This window comes from Alligator mississippiensis, chromosome 5 (genome assembly GCF_030867095.1).
Source record: "Alligator mississippiensis isolate rAllMis1 chromosome 5, rAllMis1, whole genome shotgun sequence".
NCBI classification, from domain to species: domain Eukaryota; kingdom Metazoa; phylum Chordata; order Crocodylia; family Alligatoridae; genus Alligator; species Alligator mississippiensis.
Genome location: NC_081828.1, coordinates 159372800 through 159396817, shown reverse-complemented (window position 1 = coordinate 159396817; position 24018 = coordinate 159372800). Strand labels below are relative to the sequence as shown.

Genomic DNA, 24018 nt, shown 5'->3' with positions numbered 1-24018 from the left:
CAGAATTGTGTTACCTCATCTGTATGCATTCCAAGTGCCATTCACTTCATGGCAGTGAATTTATTCCTGTATTATCTGGCAACAGGGTGCCATAGATCACACTCCTGTTTGAGAAGAGATCACACTCCCATATAAGAAGAGGTGTAGTTTCACCCAATAGCATCGTGGCCCCTTTGTTTTCCTGTTGTATAATGGGGCTCTGATCTCCCTCCAGCTCTTTAAACTGTATTGTAATATGCATAACAAAAAACATGCTCTGAAGAAACGTAGAGGAATTATTTTATTTAATTTAATATACAAGATTATAACTAGAATAAACTGATTACATTAACATATAAATTTAAGTTAGGGTTCAGAAAAAATGCAGATGGTATATACACACACACACACACACACACACACACACACACACACACGTATATATATAGCTGGTAACAGTCTTCCAAGACAATTAAACAATGCTTGGAACGCTTTAAAACCCAGCCAGACAAACCAATGAAAAATTTACTTAGGAAAGCAATACTGTACTCAGCATGAAGATGGGTTGGATGATCAAAAAGGCCTTCCTTATCTTCTTATCCTGTAATTCAGAAAAATGTAATAGAGATTAAAGGTGACACCATAAACTTTTTTTCCCCCTAATTTTAAGTGATTTGTATTTGATGAATGTACTTAACATGCATTGAAATATACTTTCATAGGGAAAGAGGGCTCAAAACTAGAGCCATCCAGAAAGTTTCCAATAAAATAGGAAAAGTAATAAAGGCTTTTTGTTGGGCCCAAATTGTTTAATTAAAAACACCAAGAGCGTAGTCCTCAATCAACACTCCAAAATCTGAGAACTCCAGCGACATCCCTCCCCACAACCATGATCTCCCTGCCCAAAACCCCACACAAGTAAACCTTCCCGCCAATCCAAATCTCACCTCCCAATCAGCACTCATGTCCAGACACAAGAAACCTTTTTCCCACCCACCCGCACTCTCCCACTACCCCACCCCAACCAAGGGGAGATCCCCCACACCCTGTCCCAATACTCCCTCCAAGCCTACACACACTCTTATACAGAGGGGATTACGGCTACTCAGCAACTTTGTGCTGGAGAGGAAACCCTGCTTCGGTTTCAGGTCCAGGGAGCCTGTCTTCAGGCTGGACAGACACGCAGATTTAAGCAGTGAAACCAACAAGCATATCAATTTCACAAAGCAGCCTCAGGGTCTGGGCAGTTTTCAGCTCACCAGAAATATCTGGGGGGGGAAAGGGTTTAGTCCAATTCAGACCAAAACAAAAATTCCTGCAAATGGGAAACACTGCTGTTTGGCCAGTTCAACTCAAAATTACAAGTACTCTTCCTTTCCTTCCCCCTGCCCCTTATTTTTAACTGTTTCTGTTAAAGTTTCCACAACTCTGCTACCCTCTCTTCCACTAAGTATAGCTAGGAATGGTTTCTTCTGAACTCCTTTCATGTGTTGTTCTGTCTAAAGAGCAAGCGATGCTGCGGCTAGTAAAGTGACCAAAACGCTGGCTTGCATCCATAGATGCTTCTCAAGCAAATCCCAGGACGTCATTCTCCCGTTGTACTTGGCCTTAGTGAGGCTGCAGCTGGAGTACTGCGTCCAGTTTTGGGCTCCACAATTCAAAAAGGATGTGGAGAAGCTTGAGAGAGTCCAGAGAAGAGCCACACGCATGATCAGAGGTCAGGGAAGCAGACCCTATGATGACAGGCTGAGAGCCCTGGGGCTCTTTAGCCTGGAAAAGCGCAGGCTCAGGGGTGATCTGATGGCCACCTACAAGTTTATCAGGGGTGACCACCAGTATCTGGGGGAACGTTTGTTCACCAGAGCGCCCCAGGGATGACGAGGTCGAATGGTCACAAACTACTACAAGATCGTTTCAGGCTGGACATAAGGAAGAATTTCTTTACTGTCCGAGCCCCCAAGGTCTGGAACAGCCTGCCACCGGAGGTTGTTCAAGCGCCTTCATTGAACACCTTCAAGATGAAACTGGATGCTTATCTTGCTGGGATCCTATGACCCCAGCTGACTTCCTGCCCTTTGGGCGGGGGGCTGGACTCGATGATCTTCCAAGGTCCCTTCCAGCCCTAATGTCTATGAAATCTATGAAAATACACTGCCTTTCTAGGGTCCCTGCCAACTAATTTGTGATCTGAACCCACATCCCTATGTTCTTGAAATCATCATCATAAGATGGATCCTTGAGCCATTTAAGTCCATGGAGTATTGCTTATGTGAGGCCTTGGAGCGTCAGCCTTTTTTAATACATTTATTTTCTTTAACTCTGTAACAATCGAAAGAAATACAATAAAAATAATCCAAGATGTTTCATGTCTGACTGCATTTAATATCAGTTATTTAAGTAGGTAATTGCAAAATGAATTATCTGGAATCAGACTCTTCCTGACAAAGCATAATAAACGCTCACTCGAGGCTTAAAATGTTCAGGCTTTCTGATTTTGTCAGAATAATCAATAAGTATTATAATCACTTTGGTGGTCAGCTGAATAAAAAGAGGGACTACTGTGCAGTGGTTTCAGTAACAAAAATAGGTACTGGGAATTCAGGGCCAAATATGGAACAGCCACCGGATATGCCTGTCACAGACAGTTACACTAATCCTACAGCTCTCAGGTGGCCTTTAAATGGCTTGCACAGCTCCCTCTGGAATGGCAGGCTTCTCATAATAAAGCAAAAATTGCAGCAGCAGCAAAAAAATGCTTCCCAACTAACCATCTCTTCTATGCAGTAAGAGGTAAGCTGTATATTGCCATTCTTCCCAGAATTCATCTTTTTCAGGTGGGAGAAAGGGAGAGCCTCTCCCACTACAGACTACTAGGCTCCTAATCCCAGGTTGTAATGAGAACCACAATTTGGAGATTCTTCAGATGACAACTATCACTTCAGGGCATTGTCCTCTTTTAGCATCTGCTTCTGTCACTCTCTAGGTCTGCATCAGACCCCCAAGCTCCTAGAAGAGAGTATCTTGGCTCCTGTTATTTCTCCCTCTGATCATTGAGGGTCATTATATATACCATTAAAAGTCTTATTGCAGCCATTTATCATTCAGGATTTCAAAAAAAGTCCAAACATGTTCCATTAAAATACTGAGCCTGATGTGAAAACCTCAGTTTACACATCTCACTTCGAAACAAAACCATCCTGCTCACTCTGAATGCTACCACTGACACCATGCTCTGCGGAGTAGGACTTTTGAGTGGGGAATTTCTTCTGACCTGGTCATAGAGTGCAACTCCAGTTCTCTCTTAAATTTTGAATATTTTGTGCTTAACAAAAAATATCTCCTTACACCATTGGTCAAAGCCGTGCATAGAATAGGCATTTATACATATTTTTAAAAGTATTTAATCCCATTTCTCAATAATTTTTACTTGAAAAAATATTTCTAGTTGGTTTGGATAAAAGCACCATCATATGGGACCAAATTTCACATGTGCTAATATGCAACATTTAAGAGACCTGAATTCCTCTTTCACCAGAGCAACTGGAGCTCTGAGCAAAGAAAGAGAAGTTCAACAAAAGAAAGGTATCAAATTCAGAGGACAGTATTTAACCAGAGGGCTTCCTGCCCAGTGAGATGTCAAACATGACAGTATCAAAGCACACTTAAGAGGAAAACATGGCAAATCACACTTAAGAGGAAAACATGAGGAGCAAAAGACAGACTATGGCACAGACCATAAGGGAGTTGTATCAATGGTTTCAGCTTCACTCATCAAGTTACTTCATTGGCTCATGTGCCAATGAAATAATGACAAATACTGAAACTCCCTGCATTAATACAGCCTCCCTGCTCTCTGTTGATAACTGTCACAATCCCTCACCACATCAACTGAAGAAACAACCAAACTGGACCCTTCCGATTCTACAGTGCACTTAAGGCTGCCGTGTAATTCTTGCTCAGCACCTGAAGACCTGCTTTCACAAAACCCCAAATTCAAGGCACCTTCAAATATCTAGTCAGATTGCACCCTATCCATTATTCCTCTGCAGGACCAGGAAACACTTCCTACTAGTTCTTTAAGACTCCTGACTAAGATACCGCAAAGTGCCCTGGGCTATTTAATTTGCTAGTGTTACTACAACCTGAATTACTGCACTTCTAGTGGGGAGAGAGGATTGATTCTTAATCTCAGTGGGTCTTTTGGAAAGGGGAAAAACGAATGTAAATACAACCAAATATCCTAAGCATTGTTCTGTCCTCCATTTTAGTACACATAACAGGAAGAATGTGTGTGCCACAAATCGTCAGAATTAATGAACCAAACAACTCTTCAGTTAGATTTCTTTTAACATAATAGAAAGCACCAAACCTTATGACCCCTCAGGGAAATTAAAACTCCTGTAGCTCTAACTGTCTACTCCTCTTTGTCAAAACAGTGTTGTCATTGAGCTACTGCTCTTTCCCTTCCAGTCCAGTATTAAACTCCCAAGTTATTAAGATTCTCAGTGGAGTTTGTTCAGTGTTTGGTTTAACTACAGAAAAAAAATTCAAAATGACAAATCAATACCTTTAAATTAAAAATTAAAAAATGAAACATATGAAAATCCTGACAGCTGTGACTTCCCTGACAGCTGTAATCGAAGTCTGTGTTCAAATCTAGACTGAGACTATAGAGGCATAGTTAATTTTTTTAATGTACAATGTGCTAGGTCACAAAGACATTTATTTGAGAGATTACACAGGAGATTATGAAAGGCACAAAGGACAATTAGGTGTCCAGCACTCTTTGAAAGTCCAAATGGATATTGCATTTACATTTTATTTGTGCTTTTGAAAAGCTCCGCCAGACAAAACTGTGTGTGATTCTGAATATTTATCTTCTCTTTTGAAATTCCATATTGATAAATTCATAGGATTTTTACAGTTATGGGATGCACACACCCTCAGGTTTCACATTAGCCAGTTTCCTTAAAGCAGGGCCATGAAACTGGCAGTCCATTGGCCACATGCAGCCCACAAGGGGTTAGCATGGGGCCCCACCATGCTCCCATCTGGCTGCCACTGTCCCTTGCTCCAATTGCAATAGCAGCCAGGGTCTTGGGGCTCCTTGTCTCTCCCCAGTTTCTGCTGGCTGACCCAGCCTCAGCGGGTAAAGCAGGGCAGGGTGGAGCTGGGAGGCACAGCACAGCCCACAGTGCCAAGTGAGTCAGCAGCCCACAGCACCAGTGCAGTGCAGTGCCACAGGGGAGCTGCAGGAGAGGTGTGATGCTGTACCACACAGGAGTGACAGATGGGGGTGATCACCCCGGCATGGGTGAAGCAGCAGAGTGCGGTGTGGGTGCCGGCTCATGTGAGGGGAAGTTCACCCACCCATCCATGGTACAGCAGGATGGGGGATCGCCTGCCCACCCACAGTGTCATGGGGCTGTGGGAAGCACTCACCCATGCATGTACGTGGCATGAAGCCTGGGAGGCCTGTGGCCTCTGCTTGTGTGACCTCTGCTTGTGCCATCCCTGCAATGTGAAGCCTCCACTGGTGCAGCCCATGGGGTTTGCGGCACCCAGCCACTTATAAGTTGGATAGCATTGCCTTAACGTAAATATATCAGTTTTTTTCATATGATCATGTTGTTATTACCAACACATACACACACACACACACACACACACACACAGAAAGTCTTTTGCTGTTTTTGAAGATAATACTAACCCTCCTCATCTTTATGGGAGCAGAACTGGCCATCAGATCATCTGATACGTGTAAGACAAACTTGTTTGACAGCAGTTTTTGAGTTTTTCAGCATACTTTGAGTTTTCAGTATCTGGGCTGGCAAATGTCTTCCATGGACATTTAAATATTAAATATTTCTATGTACAGTTAATATTTTCATTCCTATTTATCTGAGAGACTAAAAAGATCAACAATGAAATAGCGTGGGCGCGTCTACAAGTGCTCCTACAGTGCCATTGTTACTGCGCCGTCATTTAGTAGTAAATGATGGCACAGTAACAGCCCGTACTGCGTCCAGTTATTTTTGGCTGCTACATAGCTGTAATTACATGCTATGCTGAGAGAGTGCATCACTACAGCAATGTAGCTGCAGCATTACGATTTTTGTCCACTGATGCTACGTCACTGTAGTGTGTTACTACAGTGACATAGTGTCTTGTGGAGATGTGCCCTGTGAGAACTTAAAGCCGGAAAGAGTGGTATGTTGTTTCTAATTAAAATGTTGTTTCTAATTAAATGTTTTTAAACATATTTTTCCTGATAAAACTATGTCTGCTTATTTCCTGCTGAATAAGAACACTGCAGCTGTTGAGTGGAAAAATACCAAGGCTGACCCTGGAATTGAGACTGAAATCTATTAGGAAATTCAAAAAGTTATTACATTCTGATTTATAGAAGGTTGTTATATCAATCTGACTTTTCTGGGTAGGCGTGTGATTTAAGTAGTTAAATCAATATGACTTTCTGTGCTGAGAAACGACTAATAAACATGTTTATATTGGTTTAGTGTCACCCCCAAGTGTGAATGCACCTATTTTAACTGTATCAGTTTCTAAACTGATTTATGATTACAGCAATAGAGAAACTATGTGCAGTTTTTCTGAATTCTCAATCCATCTGTCCTTCTGAGACTTCAGCGTAAGCCTTGCTTATACTACGACTCAGGGCATGTGTAGACGAAACAGGGGCCCTAAATTGAAGCAGTGGGTTTTAAAAAATACCACTTCAATTTAGGGCTGATTAAACCCCTGTGTCATGCACACCCCCTGCAACTTATCTGCCTCTCTGGCAGGGAGGGGAGGGCAAGCTGCTGGCAGGCAGAACGGTTCCACAGCAGCAGCAACCCCTCCCCAGGTGGCACCCACCCGCAGACACCCAGATTGGGCAATCCCGGAGGGCACCGCAGCCACGGAGGGAAGCACCAGGCCCCTGGGCAGCTCAGGCAGGCAGGCAGGCTCCAGAGTGGGGAGGCGGGGAAGATCAGGCTCATCACTTTTCTTGGGTGGAGTCTGCTTTCCCAGGCTGTTGCCAGGTTGCCTATAGGGCTTCCTGAAGAGCTGTGGAGCTGCACAGAGCCTGGTGCTTCGTTCCGAGGCTGTAGGAGCAGCAAACTAAAACCCCTCGAAGGAGTTTTAGTTTGCTGCGCCCCAAGTCATTTAAGGAGCGTTATGCCACCAAATTTCCTACAGTAGCTGGAATTAATGTGAAATATGCTATCAAGGCGTGCAAACACTGACACCATTAAAGTGGTACAGAAGCATTTAGTCCGCTGTAAAGTGTTGTGCACACATGCCTCTCATTTAGCCTACACACAGGCTAATAAAAGACTAGTCCTGAAGAGGTTACAAAGGAGTATTTTAAAAGAAATCCCTTTTTTGACCTGTTCAGGTAATTATGTTTTCGAGGAAGTAAAGCCCATCTATGCAGAGGTATGGGTATCTGTTAGAATAAAGGAGAAGGTTCCTTACTAAACATTCCTGGAAACTTTGACTATAATAGCTTCAAGTGCATGCTAAGTTTGTTCTTCAATTTGTACATATAGGTAGAATAGTGTTGACCGTGGATGCACATGCATGTCAGCTGAATCAAGTGACCAAGTTCACATGACCACAGACCAGCAGTCAGAGCCTTGAAACAGAGCCCTGGGAAATGGTTACGCCCCTGAGGATCAGCATTCTTTCACACCATATCAACAAGCCTGCAAAATAGAAGAGTCTGATTTCCACTAACAGTTGCTACAAATCGTTTCCCTGCATCTCAGCACAAGATGAATGCAAGGTGAATTTTCCCTCTACTTATGCAAAGAGCAGAGGTGTTGCCACCACAGCATTGCTACCTCTCCTGGAATCCTTGAAAAATGCCCCTTTGCTGGGACCTCACATGCAAGAGGTCTCCACAGAGATGTGAACGCAACTGAGTCAGATCCATCACTTACTAAATAAATAAATTGTCTCCACAAACCACCAAAGCCCTCAGGCATTCTTGCTCCCTCCCCTCAATAGAGCAATAATATTAATTGGACAAAGTTTTCCAGTTTTACATTTTGACTTTCAAAAATTGTAATCAAATGACAAGGATAAACATTCAATTATTTCTACCTTGACATAATACAAAATCTAATTAGTCTAATTATCAGGATAAAATTTAATAAATTACTCCTATAGACAAACAATTCTAAACCCTAACTAACAATCTATTTAGCTAACAGTCTAAACAGAATTCATCAAAGCAAATTTAACTCACACATGTATTCCCACCAAAGAGCTTGACTGAACTAATAAATCCAAAGCTAAAGCTAATTTTAAAATGCAGCTCACATTCTGTTACTGCTGCCTGCCTAGATTTTAGTGGTTAGAGGATAGCAATTCTTACCCTTTTCCAACATGTTTAACTCACATAAGATGTTACAATGCAATTTGCAAAGGCAGAAAGAACAATAAGCTCAGCTTTCTGCAGCTCAACTAACAAAGATTTTTAGGTAAAAAATGAATAAGGGATTCTAGGGTAGGAAAGATTAGAGCAGTTCCATTAAACCATTCTCCACAATACTATTAATAACATTAGTAGGCAGAGGGTGCCTGTGGGGTTGATTTTATATATCTGTCCTATGGAGCCAGGGCATCTGCCTTCCTATTTCAGGTACTAGGCCAGTAAGTAACTATAAAATTGAACCTTGAGAATTTTTTTTCTTTGGACTTCTGACAGAGTATAAGTACCCAAGCTTTTTTTTGTGATCAGTGAAGACCTTCAGTAGAAACCTGGCCATTTGAAATGAAATCTTGCTGTCTCAGATGTCATAATTCTGCTCTGTAGGAACAGCTTCTAGAGATACAAGATTCCTGAGTGGATCTGTTTCTGGTGTCTTCACTGGTAAGAGGCCTGATTGAAGAGTTGGGGACATGCTGCTGCTGAAAAAAGTTATGCTAGAATGGGTGAAGAGGTTACATGCTTTCTCCAAATGGTTGAGGGTAAACTTGGCTTCTGATGACCATTTAAACCAACCCCCTTCTTAAGATGTATAGTTATAAGGGCTACAAGTTTGGAGAAGTTATTAGTAAACCTGAAGTAAAATTTGCAAATCCAAGAAATCTGGGAAAGACTGGATTTCTCAGAGTCCACCTTGCAGCAGTCTATCTTCAGTCCTTCAAAAGAGATGATTATACTTTCTTACTTCCACATGCACTTTGCCCCCCAAAAATGTATTTAAGAAAGAAGCTGTTTTCTTCACTGAAAAAGGAACATGCCTGCAGACACCATGTGCATGATAGGGTCAAAATAGTGTGGCAGAAAGTTCCTGTTACCTTACACAGGCTGTCTCCTGGGATGTCACACTTCCTGAACACTCTGGGCACTTTTACATATGCTCCGGGGGTAGCGGGGCAGCAGTTCCAAGAGCCGTTTGACAAGCTTTAGTTCAAGTGCTCCTGCCACCATTTTGAAGCGCAGGGACACTGATACATGAGACTTGGGGGGCTGATGGAGCACAGTAATTACCATGCTCCAGCAAACTTGATTAATTGAGTGTGCTCTGATGCACTGTACTTACAGCATGTCAGAGCAGCTTCCATTATCACGTACAGGTACCCTCTGTGTTTCCAGGAGGATTTACTCTATGTCACACAGTCAACCATATCTTTGGAAAAATCTTTTTTCTACATTCTACCTTCCACGACCAAGATGTGCTTTATTTGCATGTGAGAAAACACGTCGACACACCGGAGGGCAGGGAACAGCTGCAAGCAGACCTGGACAGGTTGGACAAGTGGGCAGAAAACAACAGGATGCAGTTCAACAAGGAGAAATGCGAAGTGCTGCACCTAGGGAGGAAAAATGTCCAGCACACCTACAGCCTAGGGAATGACCTGCTGGGTGGCACGGAAGTGGAAAGGGATCTTGGAGTCCTAGTGGACTCAAAGATGAACATGAGTCGGCAGTGTGACGAAGCCATCAGAAAAGCCAATGGCATTTTATCGTGCATCAGCAGATGCATGACGAATAGATCCAAAGAGGTGATACTTCCCCTCTATTGGGCGCTGGTCTATTGGGCGCAGTTGGAGTACTGCGTGCAATTCTGGGCACCGCACTTCAAGAGGGATGCAGATAACCTGGAGAGGGTCCAGAGAAGGGCCACTAGTATGGTTAAGGGCCTGCAGACCAAGCCCTATGAGGAGACACTAGAAAAACTGGACCTTTTCAGCCTCCACAAGAGAAGGTTGAGAGGCGACCTTGTGGCTGCCTATAAGTTCATCATGGGGGCACAGAAGGGAATTGGTGAGTTTTTATTCACCAAGGTGCCCCCGGGGGTTACAAGAAATAATGGCCACAAGCTAGCAGAGAGCAAATTTAGATTGGACATTAGGAAGAACTTCTTCACAGTTCGAGTGGCCAAGGTCTGGAATGGGCTCCCAAGGGAGGTGGTGCTCTCCCCTACCCTGGGGGTCTTCAAGAGGAGGTTAGATAAGCATCTAGCTGGGGTCATCTAGACCCAGCACTCTTTCCTGCTTATGCAGGGGGTCGGACTCGATGATCTATTGAGGTCCCTTCCGACCCTAACATCTATGAATCTATGAATCTATGAAAACGTGGTATATAACCCAGTAACATCTCCATGATCTGAGCAGATCCACATTTCTCCAGTTTTGCACACAGATTATTCTGGTGGAGATATTCCAAAACAAAGAGAACAAATGGTTGTACTGCCTCTGCATTCCTGAGAAAATGAGAGCATCATCCAGATATGTGACCTTATAAGTAGGTCTATTACATCCCTAAAAACATAATTTATATGATGTATATATCACACACAATGTGGTTTTCCATTTATCGCCCTCACAGATATAGATAAAATTGTATGCCCTCTGGAGGACCAATTTGGTGAAAAAACTGAGTCTCTCTCAAATAACAAAATTTGGCAGAGTCTTTCAAATAACTCATTAATGAAAAGTGGCAGGTGCTAATTCTGGATGGTGATCCTACTCAGGGTCTGATAATCTACACAGTGGTGCAATAAGATATCCTTCTTATTAGTAACGATCAGGGTATTTGCTGGAGAGGTGAATAAATCTTAGAGGTTTTCTTAGAGGTAAACTTTCAGGGCCTCAAGTTCCAGTTCTGACAGTGAGTAGAGATGACCAAAAGAAACAGCTGCCCCAGGCTGAAGGTTAACCATGCAGTCTGTGCAGTGGTTGAATGTCCTCGCTCTTATTAAATGCACTGGAAAAATTATGTTACCTAATCTGGAATGCTGCAATGGTTATGATACTACCTGACTTAGAAAGTGGCTAGGGTACTGATGAACATGTTACAGCAATCCTGGAGGTCCCTAGAATATCAGGGCCCAGTGCCATGGAGTCAGGATACTCTTCTGCAATTGCACCTAACTTCAGTAGGCAGTTTTGACAGTAGTGGTTCAAATCAAAACAGTTTCTTCCTGAGGGCCACTGAATCCAAGGGCTATATAAAGCAAGCCCAGAGATGCCAAGTACAGAGGGAAAATTCACTAAGTAGACTGAACCAAATTTTAGCAAATCATTCTTGGTCTGGAAGATGACCTCAGTGGGGCAGTCTGAAACATCCTGGGTCCAGAAGATAGTAGGGAACCTCAGGTGCTACAAGCAGCCTTGGATTGAACTCGGGTCTGGCTGGCTTTAACGAAGTCCAAATCTGCAGAGTTATCAGAAAGTCCAGAATCTACCAGGACAATGGGTATAACAACTCCTATGGCAGCATGACAAACAGCAAAATCTACAGGATGGCTGCTGATGAGCTGCGGTTGTGTCAGTGTTTAATTGCATCTGTGGGGTGAGGGATTCACTGCAAGAGATAGGATTAGGGCTGGCCTACAATTTCTGGGGCCCCCTGACGTGAAGAAACTGGCGGCAGGGGGTGGGGGTGGGGAAGGTAGTGAGTGGCTGAAGCCAACGGCAGCAGCGGGGGGGAGGGGGTGGAAGAGGTGGCAAGCGGCCAGACATGAAGCCGGCAACAGCAATGCAGAGTGGTGGCAACAGCCCACCCCCTTGCTACGGCACTGATTTGGAGTGTTCATGGCCGTGGGGGGCCCCTTGGCTGTGCAGTTGTGTGGGATAGGAACGGCCAGCCCTGGACAGGATATTTGCTGAACTACATCCCCTCTCCCTGCAGGTTGGGTCTAGAGGGAAACTTTGATTTAGCTTAGATCTGACCTTTAGCAAGCAGTTCATGGCATAACAGCTGAACAGGCCTACCTGCTAGCATAAGTATAAAGGAACAGAAGTGCAGAATTAGAGGGGGGGAGCCTATTTGGACAGAAGGCTCTGGTTCTCAGCCAGGTGATCACTGATTAAAATGTATAATGTGTTCAAGCCATCAGAATTATCAGCACAACCAAACATATGGTTTGTGACTACCTAGCTTCGAGGGAAATGCGAGGCTTTAAAATAAGCCATGTAAAATTCTTGTTGATTTAACCTTTTCTTATTATTAGTTCTCTTTTATTCATATGGATAAATATTACCGTATGGATAAATATTACCATATTTACCTCAATCCAAGATGACTTCAAATTTAAGACAACCACCCCAAAATTAGATTTGATATATGGAAAATGTATGCATTTGTTATGGTTTTCCATGTATAGAATCTAACTATAGGGTGGTTGCCTTAAATATGTCACTCCCCCAGCCCCGCACTGCTGTAACAGGGGAAATGGCAGCAGGGAGGCAATCAGTGAGGCAGGGGCAGGCAGCAAGTCTGACACCCACTCCTTTCCCCCATGCACCTTGCTCTCTTCTGCCTGTCCCCTCCACCACTTGCCCCTACTGCTGTCTGCCCCCCTGTGCCTGCTCTGCCCCATACTTGCCCTTCCCCCATAGTACTTACACCCTCCTCACAGTGTCTATGTCCCCCAACACCTGTACCTTCCTGTCACTTGCCCCTCTTTCCCTCTTCCCCCACACTGCTGCTTACCCCAAGTCATGGCTCCAGGTTCAGCTCTGGGTTCAGTCCCTCTCCAGCATGGAGCACAAGCTGGCTTCAATCCCCTTCCTGGCAAGAAGCAGTGGTTGTGGCTGTGGCTGTGGCAGTTTCAGTTCTGGCCACCACAGACTACAGCCACATAAAGGAGGTCATTGATAATCTGTTGGCAATAGTGGTGAAGTATTCTAGACTTCTCATCTCAGTGTACATCAACAAGGTTGCTGATATGAAATCCCTAAAACTCTTTTGTTTTCTTATGACATTCCGAGACTTTCATCACTGGCCAAACCCACAGTGGCAGTTACACCCTAGGTCTGATCAGGGTATCAAGACTGAGGACATCACAACCCGTGATTGTCTTGGAGAGTTAGATCACTACCTCATTAAGGCAATTATCAGTGCTCCTCCAGGGCACAAGAAAGACCATGAAGATTCATAGAGTCCACCAATTTCCGTGGCTTGCTAAAGAACCTACCAGATGGGGAGCTGGGACACAGTGAATCACCATCACTTTACACCTTTGATCTTGACATGATGTTCCTCATTGCCCACAGAGGATTTCTGATACCCTGTGCTGGATCTGTGCAGGGAATTCCAACCAGTACAAAATTCTGCAGCAGTTTCTTCAACAACCAAGACTCCTATGAGCACTTCAAACCTGTCCTCTGTATGCTTTACTGGTTTCCCAGAGGTCAGGTTCAATGTTTTGGTCCATGTCTGTAAAGTATTACACAGTCAGAGCCCACAATATCTAAAAGAAATCTAGAGGATGACAACTCCAGTTTACAACTGGTCTCCCCTGGCACAATGGAACTCTCCATTATAAGGATAAACATTTCTTTGCCTTGTACAAGACAAAAACTTTCCTGCAGGCTGGTTCAAAATGGCTGAATTAATTCTACCAGGAAGGATGAAACATCACAAACCTTCCCACATTCCTCTGCCCTTGCCTTTTCTGACATTCCACAGAACACCAAAACAAGCCTCTCTGCTGCACACTCTTCTCCCCATAGGGAGGGGATGAGAGAACAAACTGTACCACAGATGTTAGTCATACTCCTCAGTGTGGTCATAGAGGGTGATCATATACTACAAGTGCAACATAATTAATTATACAGGAAGGGACTAGTAATGGAAAAGTCACACAATCTTGACATAAATCTATTACATACTTTGGCAATCAGTTCTCGTAGCTAACCACTTGTGCTGTTGAAAATTTGTACCTTATTTCCAGCTTAAAATAAGCTAAAATGATGTTTCTATTTAAGCAAAATGTGTCACCTTCATTTCTGGACATGAGTCTGGACATAGTTGTGCTGCTACTTGTCTCCAGGGAACACTCCTGCATGCACACTCTGGCACACAGAAAGTTGCCCTGAGTGGGGTAAGGGAGGCTGGGGCTAGCACCCGGTCTGGCCCCAGCAGCCTTACCTGGGGTTTTTGGGGCCTCCCAAGGCTCCAACAGCAGTGATCCAGGAGTGCAGACCCTGGCTGGCAGCCCAAACATGGCTCTGGTCGGCCAGTCTCTGATTTCAGGCAGCACATGCCTCCATCATGTGGATTGCCCCACTTTCTTCTGGTGCAGGTTTCTTTGATACCAGGATCTCCCAGGGTCAAAAAACCCCACCACACCTCAAATTAGTAGTGCAGTGAAAGCCTGCATGTGTGGCACGTGTGGTACTGAAAACTGCACCTGCACACTTGTCTGGATGCACCCCTTAAGGGCAGGCTAGATCCAATGATGAATGTGTTTGGAATCACAGTGCTATAGCATATACAGGCAGTCCTCGAACTGACAACACAATTGGTTCCTGAAAACTGTCTTAAGTTGAAATGTCATAACTCAGAACTGATTTTCCCATAGGAACAATGTTATAAATGGCGGATTGGTTCCTTAACCAAGGCCGGATACCCTATTTTCATCAAACATAACCCAGAATTTTGTAGTCAATCAATTATAGATAAGTAATATAGCTACATTAATGTATTTATATTGTAAATAGCAATCATATTGACTTGGAAGGACTTTGAGGTGACTTTGCTGGACTTTTTGAAGGGCTCTTGGTTGGACTTTTTGAAGGTTTCTTGACTAGAGTCTTCTCAGGAGTCTTGGCTGCAGATTTTTCTGGAGTCTGGTCTGCTTCCTTCAAGAAAGTGTCCAAGGAAGTTTGGACAGATGTTCTCCAGGGAGATGGGCGATACAGCAAACTTGTTCGCTGGCATGGTGTCATATCGGATCAAGCATCGTAATGTCAAAACTGACATCAGAAAGTTGAAACAGGGTATCAATTTATAAACGTTGTAAGCTCCATTTGTTGTAACTTGAAACATCTTAAGTCGAGGAATACCTGTAATCACAACCAAGCTAGGACTTCAGCACTTGTGTTTTGCTGATTGGTGATGGTCTTAATGTATGCTTATGCCCTGCTGAACTGGAACCTATGCTACCAGATTTCTATCACTGTAATAATAATAATAATAATAATAATAATAATAATGTCTTTCACTGTCTCATATTTCTTTGCAATACCACTTGCCTCCAAGTCAGTTTGGAAGTGCTGCCACCATCTTTTTCAGTTCTCAACCCAGTTACTATTCAGACAAGAATGTAAGCGTTTTAATTATTCACTGTTGTCACAGTTTGTTCTTTATATCTGACACCATATAGCCTAGTAAGAAACTGTATTTTATTTTTTGGCAACTATTGTATGACAGGAGTCCATTGCACAAAGAATTCTGTCACCTACTATCTACTGACTTCATTGACTACTGTTAAAATCATTATATTTTTAATCTGTTTTAATGTATATTATATGCAAGACAACATAAAGGTTAATTTTACATCTTGCTAACAAAGAGGAGCCAGGACAATGCAATGCTGACTTGGTTTTCTGAATGATTAAATGTGTCCTAATTGTGCTTCCAGGTGGTGGGAAACACGGGTTTGATTTGGGATTTTTTTTAGGGCAGGGGAAGCACCGGGGGAGGGAGGAGGGGCGGGGGTTGTTTGTTTTTTAAATATGCACATTTTGCATCCAGGTTTTAAAAAATGAGTTCATAATGTTCTATATTTTCCTGGAATATCCTTTGTTCCTGTGAACACAGGGCAAGGGATAGAATGCCAGAAGGGAGTCACTGCAGCACTTGCTCCTGCTGTCTTTATGCTGGTCCAAGCAGAAGGGTTTCGTTGATTCAGGAAATAGTTTTCTAAACCCTTTGCATGCATTTTCCTGCTGGAAATTCTTTGCCAGTTCTTACTTTCCTGAACATTTTGCAAATGAATCAACAAGGGGATTTTGTTTTTCCAGGTCCAGCTTTGTACACCTTTTTAAATAACCCAATCAGAAACAGTTATTATACAATGCTATATTCAAAAGAATTTTAATAGGAAGAAGAGTTCAAATGAGACCTCACAGTTCTATATGAAATACAGTCAGGATCAAATGTGTCCGGCTCTAGTGCATTAGCTTTGTCTTTAGTGATGGTCCAGATTAGAAAAAGCTCGCACAAAACTACATGATTGTTACACAAGTGCAAACGTACAACATAGGAACACAAACTATTTCATTTTGTTTACCGCAATTTTGGCTTAATTCAGGAAATCCCTGGATATAAATAGATCTAAGTGCATTTCCATTGCAATAGTATATATAGCTTTATTTTGTTCTGGCATATCTAAACAAGTGGGTAGGTTAGATCTATACAATGTATATACAATAAATTCATTATTAATACATCCTCTTCTAGAGCAACTCAGCATAGTGACCTGAATTAAACTAATTAGAGCAAATTTATCCCTCATTATAAATAACTTTGTAAAAAATCAGTCAATACAAAGATCTAGTTCAAAAAATTGTGATAAAAACAGACAAGGATTTTTGGGGGTAATATCTTTTATAGGACTGACATAGCTGGGAGAGACATAAATAAGCTTTCAGGTAAAAAAAAACATGCAATTTATACAAGCACTCTACACTAAAAGAATTAAAATGCATTTTACACAACGTAAAGTCTGTATCATTTACGAAGGAGAGATTTAATAGTGTTATTTGCTTAAGTCAGATGCTTCAAATATTACATGCTAGGTAATGGGGTTGAGTGGCAATAGAATAGTGGTTCATTATGACCAAGTTAAGGCTCGAGATAAGAGCACAGCTCAAGTACTGCCAAACAGTGTTGATTCAGGCAATAGTGCACAATCTGTCTCCAGTATCTCTTTTTGGAGGTAACGATAAGATTCCAACAGACAATGAAAAAGGAGCCCTAGAGATACAAGGTCCACCCTGAACCTCACTCACAGCAAATGCAGAAGTGTTTTAAGCCTGTGCTTGGGTATTTGATGTATTTTTTATTGCCTGCTGGTATTTCATAGCATACTGGTTTTAATACCAATGGAGGCATCCTGTTTTATTCTATACATCCCTGCTGGCTTAAAAACAAGGCAGCAGCAGCAGCCAAAACCAACATCTCTGTACTTTTCAGTTTCTGACTGGCAGGTAAAGCAATGAAGGGTTGCTTTGCATTTGCAAAAATAAGCAATCTTCTTGCCTTGTTACAAACCAGAAGACCTCAGGATCCTGTCTGTACTTTGCACAACTTCCAAGAATGTATTAAGGCAAGGGCTTTTCTTTTGCTTGTAGAAAGAGGGTTGAGATAACAAATCAGGATGAAAATAATGTGGAAAGGGTCTCCCTGTCTGAGAACACTGTGGCATGCATTTACCCAAGAGGCCTTGAGAGGATGGACAATACTTTGAGTACTGGACAACTAATTATAATATTTTGTCCATGGAAGACAGGTGTTCACATTTAAAGACCTTCCCTAGATTTTACATTTTGAGCCAAATCACAGATGTAAAAATAGAAATAGTAAGGGAAAAATGACCCTTTTCAGTTACCAAGTATCTATTATATTAAACTCATTCTACAGCACAGTTATAGAAGAGTTGGTTTTACTTCTGGGGAACCATAAAACACCACAACGAGGGTCTCTTTATAGGGAATAAACTTTGCCCATGTTTTCTCAATGAGAATTTTTTTTTATGATCTTAATTTTAATGGTAGATTAGTACTGCTTCCATGACATGGAACATCCCAAAATTTTGTTTCATTTCATTTCATGAAAAACTTAAGCTCCAACATTTCCTATTAAACAAATTCTAATGTTTTTGTTGCAGAGCCATCAAAGAACTTGTTTGGATTAATTCAAATGGTTTCACTTTGATAAAGTAAAATCTTTTTGTTTTGATGTCATAATGTCAATCTATTAGATTCTTATACTATTAGCAAATATAATACCCTTTGTATGAAACAGTAGAACAATAAAGTTCAAAACAAAAGTAATGAATGATAGAACAAAATAGTTTTACCTTAGTGAAATAAAATATTATTGGAACAAAACAAGAAAGGCAAAACAGCTAATTTGGACTTTCACCTATCAATATTTCTTTTAAAATGGGCAAGTGCTCATTAAAAAAATTGGGCATCTATACACATGGGCTGGGCTGGGGGAGGTACTTTAATTAGAGAGGTTCTGAGAGCTGCTCTAATTAAAGCACCTGCAACGCCACGTGTATTCAGAGTTTCACGCTTCAAAATGGTGGTGGGGGTGCTTTAACTAAAGTTCGTTTGATAAGCTTTAATTAAAGCGCCCCTGCCGCCATTTTGAAATGTGGGGACACTGAATACACATGACATGGAGGCTGCTGGAGCACACTAATTAGCACACTCCAGCAGACTTAATTAATAGAGCTCTGTCACATGTACAGGTGCCCTTTATTCCCACAGAAAATTCCATCAGTTTTCAATGAAGAACTGTCCCATTTGACTAAGTGCAGCAAATTGATGAACTGATGCAACTGTACTGGGGTAAGTACCAATTATTCAGTGAGATTTCATGTGCAGTTCTGATGCCTCTTCATACATAATAATCAAGTCAATGTTTGTACTAGGGGCGTGTCCCTATGATTGTGAATGTGTGGTTTGTGGTACTGTAAACCACATGTGCTGCACATGCAGGCGTTTGCCGCACTGCTACTTTGCAGCATGGCAGTTTTTGACACTGGGATCTCCCCATAACAAAAAAAGCCATACCAAAAAAAAGCAGGGCAGCACACATGGCAGCAGCATGCACCACCTGAAACTGGAGCCTAACTGGCCAGTAGGGCTGTGTGAAGCTTTGGTCCCTGATTCAATTCGGTGGAGATTCAGCCCGATTTGGTGACCAAATCTCCAAATTGGAATCTTAACAGAGCGCCCTTTAATCTCTCCAAATCGAATCAGAACCCTTTGAATTGATTCAGAGAGATTAAAAAAGATTCAATGATTCAGACATAGACACAACTTTAAATATTTTTTCTACATACCTCAAAGTACCAGGCAACTCGTGAATGCTGTGATGATGGGGTGGATGGAGCGTCCCACAGGAGTGTGGGGGGCTCCCCAGTCCCCTCCGCAGCAGACCCAGAAGTGGACCAGAAGCACTTCTGGTCCACTTCCAGGTCCACCAGGGAGTGTGCGGGGGGCCCCCCACACTCTCCTGGCTCAGTGACTGGTGCCTCCTGGGTCTGGGGGGGCACCTGGAGTCCCTCTACAGCCAATTACCAAGCCAGAGGGGTGTGGAGGGGGGCCCCCAGTGGACCCAGAATTGGACAAGAAGTACTTCAGGTCCACTTCTGGGTTCAGTGCCAAGCACGCAGAGGGCCCCCACGCTCTCCTGTGGGATGCTCCATCCACCCCACCATTGCAGCATTCATGAGCTGCACCTGGTACCTCGAGGTATGTAGAAAAAACATTTAAAGCTGTGTCTATGGCCGAATCACTGATTCTCTGAATCAGCATTGAATCTTCAGATTCAGATTCAGCCGAATTGAACTGGGGTCAGTGATCCATCAACGAATCGAATCACTGTCTCTGATTTGGGCTGAATCCAAATCTGAATCAAATACGACCCATTTTGCACACCCCTACTGACCAGAGGCATGCTCTGCATGCCCAGAGTGCCACCACTGCAGCCCCAGGAAGCCCCCAAATCCCAAATAAGGTTGCTGGGGCCAGCCCAGGTGCTGGCCCCAGCCTCCCCTACCCTACCTGGGGCAACTTGCTGCATGCCAGAGTACACTTGCAGAGGCATTCCTCAGGGACAAGTAGCAGCGGCACAAATATGTGCCACTGCTATTTGTCCCCATGGAAATGCACATTCCCGCTAATGGGGACATGCCCCCGGGGGGGGTTTCTCAGGCCATAGCAAAATTCCTCAAAGAATTATCTTGTAGGAAAGAGATTCTTTGGAGCCTAAGGAAGATCTTAAAAGGGGGCAATCTCCCATTACTCCCAAAGAAATGCAATCATTTCCTCAGTCTAATCCCCAAATGGAAGCCCTGCTGAATGAACATAGCTCACTTTTACTCAGCGATCTAACTGACGACTAAAAGTCTTGCACCAAGCATCATCTCATGGGGTAAAAGAGCACAAGAAGTACAAATAAGCACTTATAAAATGGCAGCAATAAAACAACCCCAATAATAAAATTGTGGAATCTCTATCCTTGGCAGTTTTCAAGAGCAGGTTACACCGATACTTGACTCAGATGGTTTAGTCAGGGATGATCCTGCCTTGAGCAGGCTAGGCTAGCTCTCCCTTGAGCAGGGGGCTAGACTACATGACCTTGTGAGGTCCCTTGCAGCCTACTTTTCTATGCTAAAGAAATCAATTTGGTAATGACAAAAGAAATAACTATAATTGTTACATTACTAAAACTCTTCTTTCTTTCCCATAGAATTACATTAAATTAAGGGATTTTGCAGACAAATAGGAAAAGTTGTCTGAAGAGGAAAATATTCTCTGGGCTGGGATGTTTTCTGAGGCTCAGAAAATGGACAACTTTGTTACAAAATGAGCCATTCCAAGTTAATAATTTTCTACTTCTTAAAAAGCTTAGCATGTATTTGTGAAGGAAGGAAAGTGCAATTCTCAAAGTGCAATTATGATTAAAATTCATACAAGCAAGTAAAATGCAATTAGGTTGAATGTGAAAGTGCTTTATGTCTAAATAATACAACAATTTTATTCTTTGCACTGCATGTTCTTATATTGTACTCATCACCACAGTATCTGAATGCCACAGAATCTAGCAGCACTTAAAGCAATCTGACTAACATCTATTAGATCATTTGTTCCTTCTCTTTCATGGTTATTAGTGCTCCCTTTTATTTGTTGACATTTTGAGAAATAAAAAGAATAACTTCTCTTGTTACAGACTTTCAGGATATTTCTCTTTCCTCTGATAGTGACCCTCACACTGATCTAAATTATCTTATATTAGTATTGTTTTTAATTAATATCCAATATATTGTTCAAGATCACTGTAACCAGCAAACAAAATTAAGCTGTCATTCCAAGTGGCTAAATAAAAGAGAATTTTGTCCAGATCTTGTTGGTGAAAATCCTGTGTGTCTTTAATTATCTGATCTTGGAAAATGTAATTTGTACATCTGTTCTGTAGGGACTGACATAAACCCAAGACTCTGAGAAGACCTAACCTTTATTTCTTTCTGGGCTGATTCTATCTCATTTTTATAAGGTCATAAATTCAAGCTGCAGAGAAAGAGAAAATGTTTAGGCTTTTGAAGACAGAATGACTAAAAGAATCTATCATTAGAAACAAATTCTGTTCTTTTCCCCACAGAGTGTGGCTCTATACTGTACCAAGCAAATGTGTGTATAAAGAGATTATTCCTAAATCTTTTATGATTTCCACTTCAGTAAATCTGTCTGTGCATAACAACTCTTTTTAATGACAGAAAAAGAGAATAACTCTACAATTAGAGTCAAATGCTTATAGGCTACTATTTGGGGGGAAAACTGGGCAGATGTACTTGGGGTAGAAGTGGAGAGAGTAGCCTTAATGTGCCTTATAGATCTCTGTCATGGAGCAGAGGACCAGAGGATCTATGGGGCAGTAGATGCTCTGGCATTATCCCCAGTCTTCACCCAAGCTCCTTTTATTCCCTGACAAGCTTCCTGTTTTACTGCACAAGGACACCTGGTGAACACGAGGCAGTCACTATACATTCACAGCTTTGCTCCCTCAGATCCTATTTCCTGGCATGGTTAAACTGCACAAGTTCTACTGTTAGAGGCACCTCTGCAGGCCCATACAGAATACATTTGCGCAAGCATTTGATGGCCTAAAAAAATGAAGGAGTCATTCAAAATTGTTGATATTCTTATAACCCAGGCAAGACTAACTTGGATCAATGCAGCTTACAAAGGAGCCTGCTCACAAATATCTTTAGCACCAGCCTTCAAAGGAACCCCCCTCAAGCCAAAACCAAAAAAACTCTTCAAGTGCCTGCCTGCCTCAGCTGCAGTGTCCCATGCTCTGTTGGAACAATAAAAATGGAAAATTTGCCCTAACTAGATTCAAGGAAGGCATTGAAGTCAGCTCAGCTGGATTCCCTAGAAAGTACAGAATGTTCCACCACATGCAAGAAAAGCCTTTCTATACAGCGGAGATGTTTAATATTACAAAAGCTGCAGTAGCTTCACCCAAATATTTGTTCTATCTCCATGTAGTCAATCTGGCACTGTTCAACAGTCTGATCCTGCTATGGTGTCTGTTTTTGGCTTGAAATCCTTTCATTTGATTTCTGTTGCGTCTGTAATACATTCACCCTTATGTTATGATGGTATCAGTATTTAATTATGATACTTCCATCTCATACAGCACTCATAAGTAGAACTGGAAAGACATATTCTTTTTAAATCCTCCAGTCTATCATTATCTTAAACTATGATGTGTTGATTGTTCTTTTGCTCATCCCTGATATTAACAGTAAAATACCAAAGTCCCCCAACTATTTCATAAGAAAAAACACCTTCTGTCAAAATGTTTCAATAACCTTATTTAAATTGAGAGGATAGTATGATAATGCATAACACCATACAATATATTCTTTATACTGGACATTTACATTACCAAAAGTCCACCTGTGGTCAGCTCTCATTTCGTGAGGCAGAATTGATGCAGATGAGAAAATTCTTTAGAAATCAAGGTCCGGAATACAGAAAAGAAAATCTTAACAATGACACCAGCTATGCTGCAGATTCTCAAGTCTACAGTGGGCTTTCTCCACTTAGTTCTGTCCCTCTGAACTCAGTCTCAGTCAGACCTATTCTATATATATAAAGGGCTTAGTGTGTCTGTCTGTGTATCTGTCTGTCCATAACGCTTTTGGCTAACTGTGCATGTGCTGCCGAGAGGGTGGGCGCAGGCCCATGCTGTGCGGGCTCAAGTTTTGAGCTGCTGCTGGGGAAGTTTGTGGTAGCAGCAAATATGCCCTGGCTTTCCCACGCCTCCCTGCCTGAGGGCGAAGGGGGGGGTCATGGTGGCACCCCCCCCCCACCGCTGCCTGTCCCTGACGCCCCCCAGAACAGCCAGCAGGGAGGGGGAGGTGGTGGGCAGGGAAGGAGGAGAGTGGAGTGGGGAGAGGAGAAGGTGGGGTCATGGTGGCAGCTGTTGTCAGGGATGGCCAGTGGGGAGGGAGGGAGGTAGGGGAGCAAGAAGGGGGCCCTGACAACAGCTGGCAGGGGGAGGGAGGTGGCAGGGAGGGAGGAAGGCTGAGCAGGCCCAGGTGGGCGTGGGACTGGGAGAGGCGAAGTTGGGGGTCATGGTGGTAGCTGTTGTTGGGGCTGGGCAACATGGAAGTAAAGAAGGGAGGGAAGCAGGGAGGGGAGGGAAAGGGAGGGGATAGGAGGGGAGGAGGGGTCATGGTGGCAGCGCCCGCCCCTACTGCTGCCTGACCCTGACAATAGCTGGCAGGGAGGGGGAGGCAGCGGGGAGGGAGGAAGGGGAGCGGGGAAGGGAGAGGAGGGGAGGTGCTGGGAAGCCCCACTGCGAGGCAGAGGCAGGTGGAGGGAGGGAGTCTGCGCACTGGAGACTGGAGGAGGAGGCAGTGGCGGCTGAGGGAGTCTTTATATGGCTGTCCCCAAAGGGTGAGCAGGGGACGAGGGTGGGGGTGGGGGCATATAAACACACCCTGAAATCTGTCATTCTTGATGGGCAATTAGCTAGTT

The 24018-nt window shown here is 43.0% G+C and overlaps 1 long non-coding RNA gene across 2 annotated transcripts in view; it reads right to left on the bottom strand.

The window, feature by feature from the left end:
- Window positions 1-267: 267 nt before the first annotated feature.
- Window positions 268-24018, bottom strand: part of LOC109285797 (uncharacterized) — a 183458-nt gene continuing 159707 nt past the window's right edge. For both annotated transcript variants that reach the window (XR_009462625.1, XR_002093647.2), the window contains one exon: window positions 268-580. This is a non-coding gene — a long non-coding RNA (uncharacterized LOC109285797). The remainder of the gene's footprint in view (window positions 581-24018) is intronic.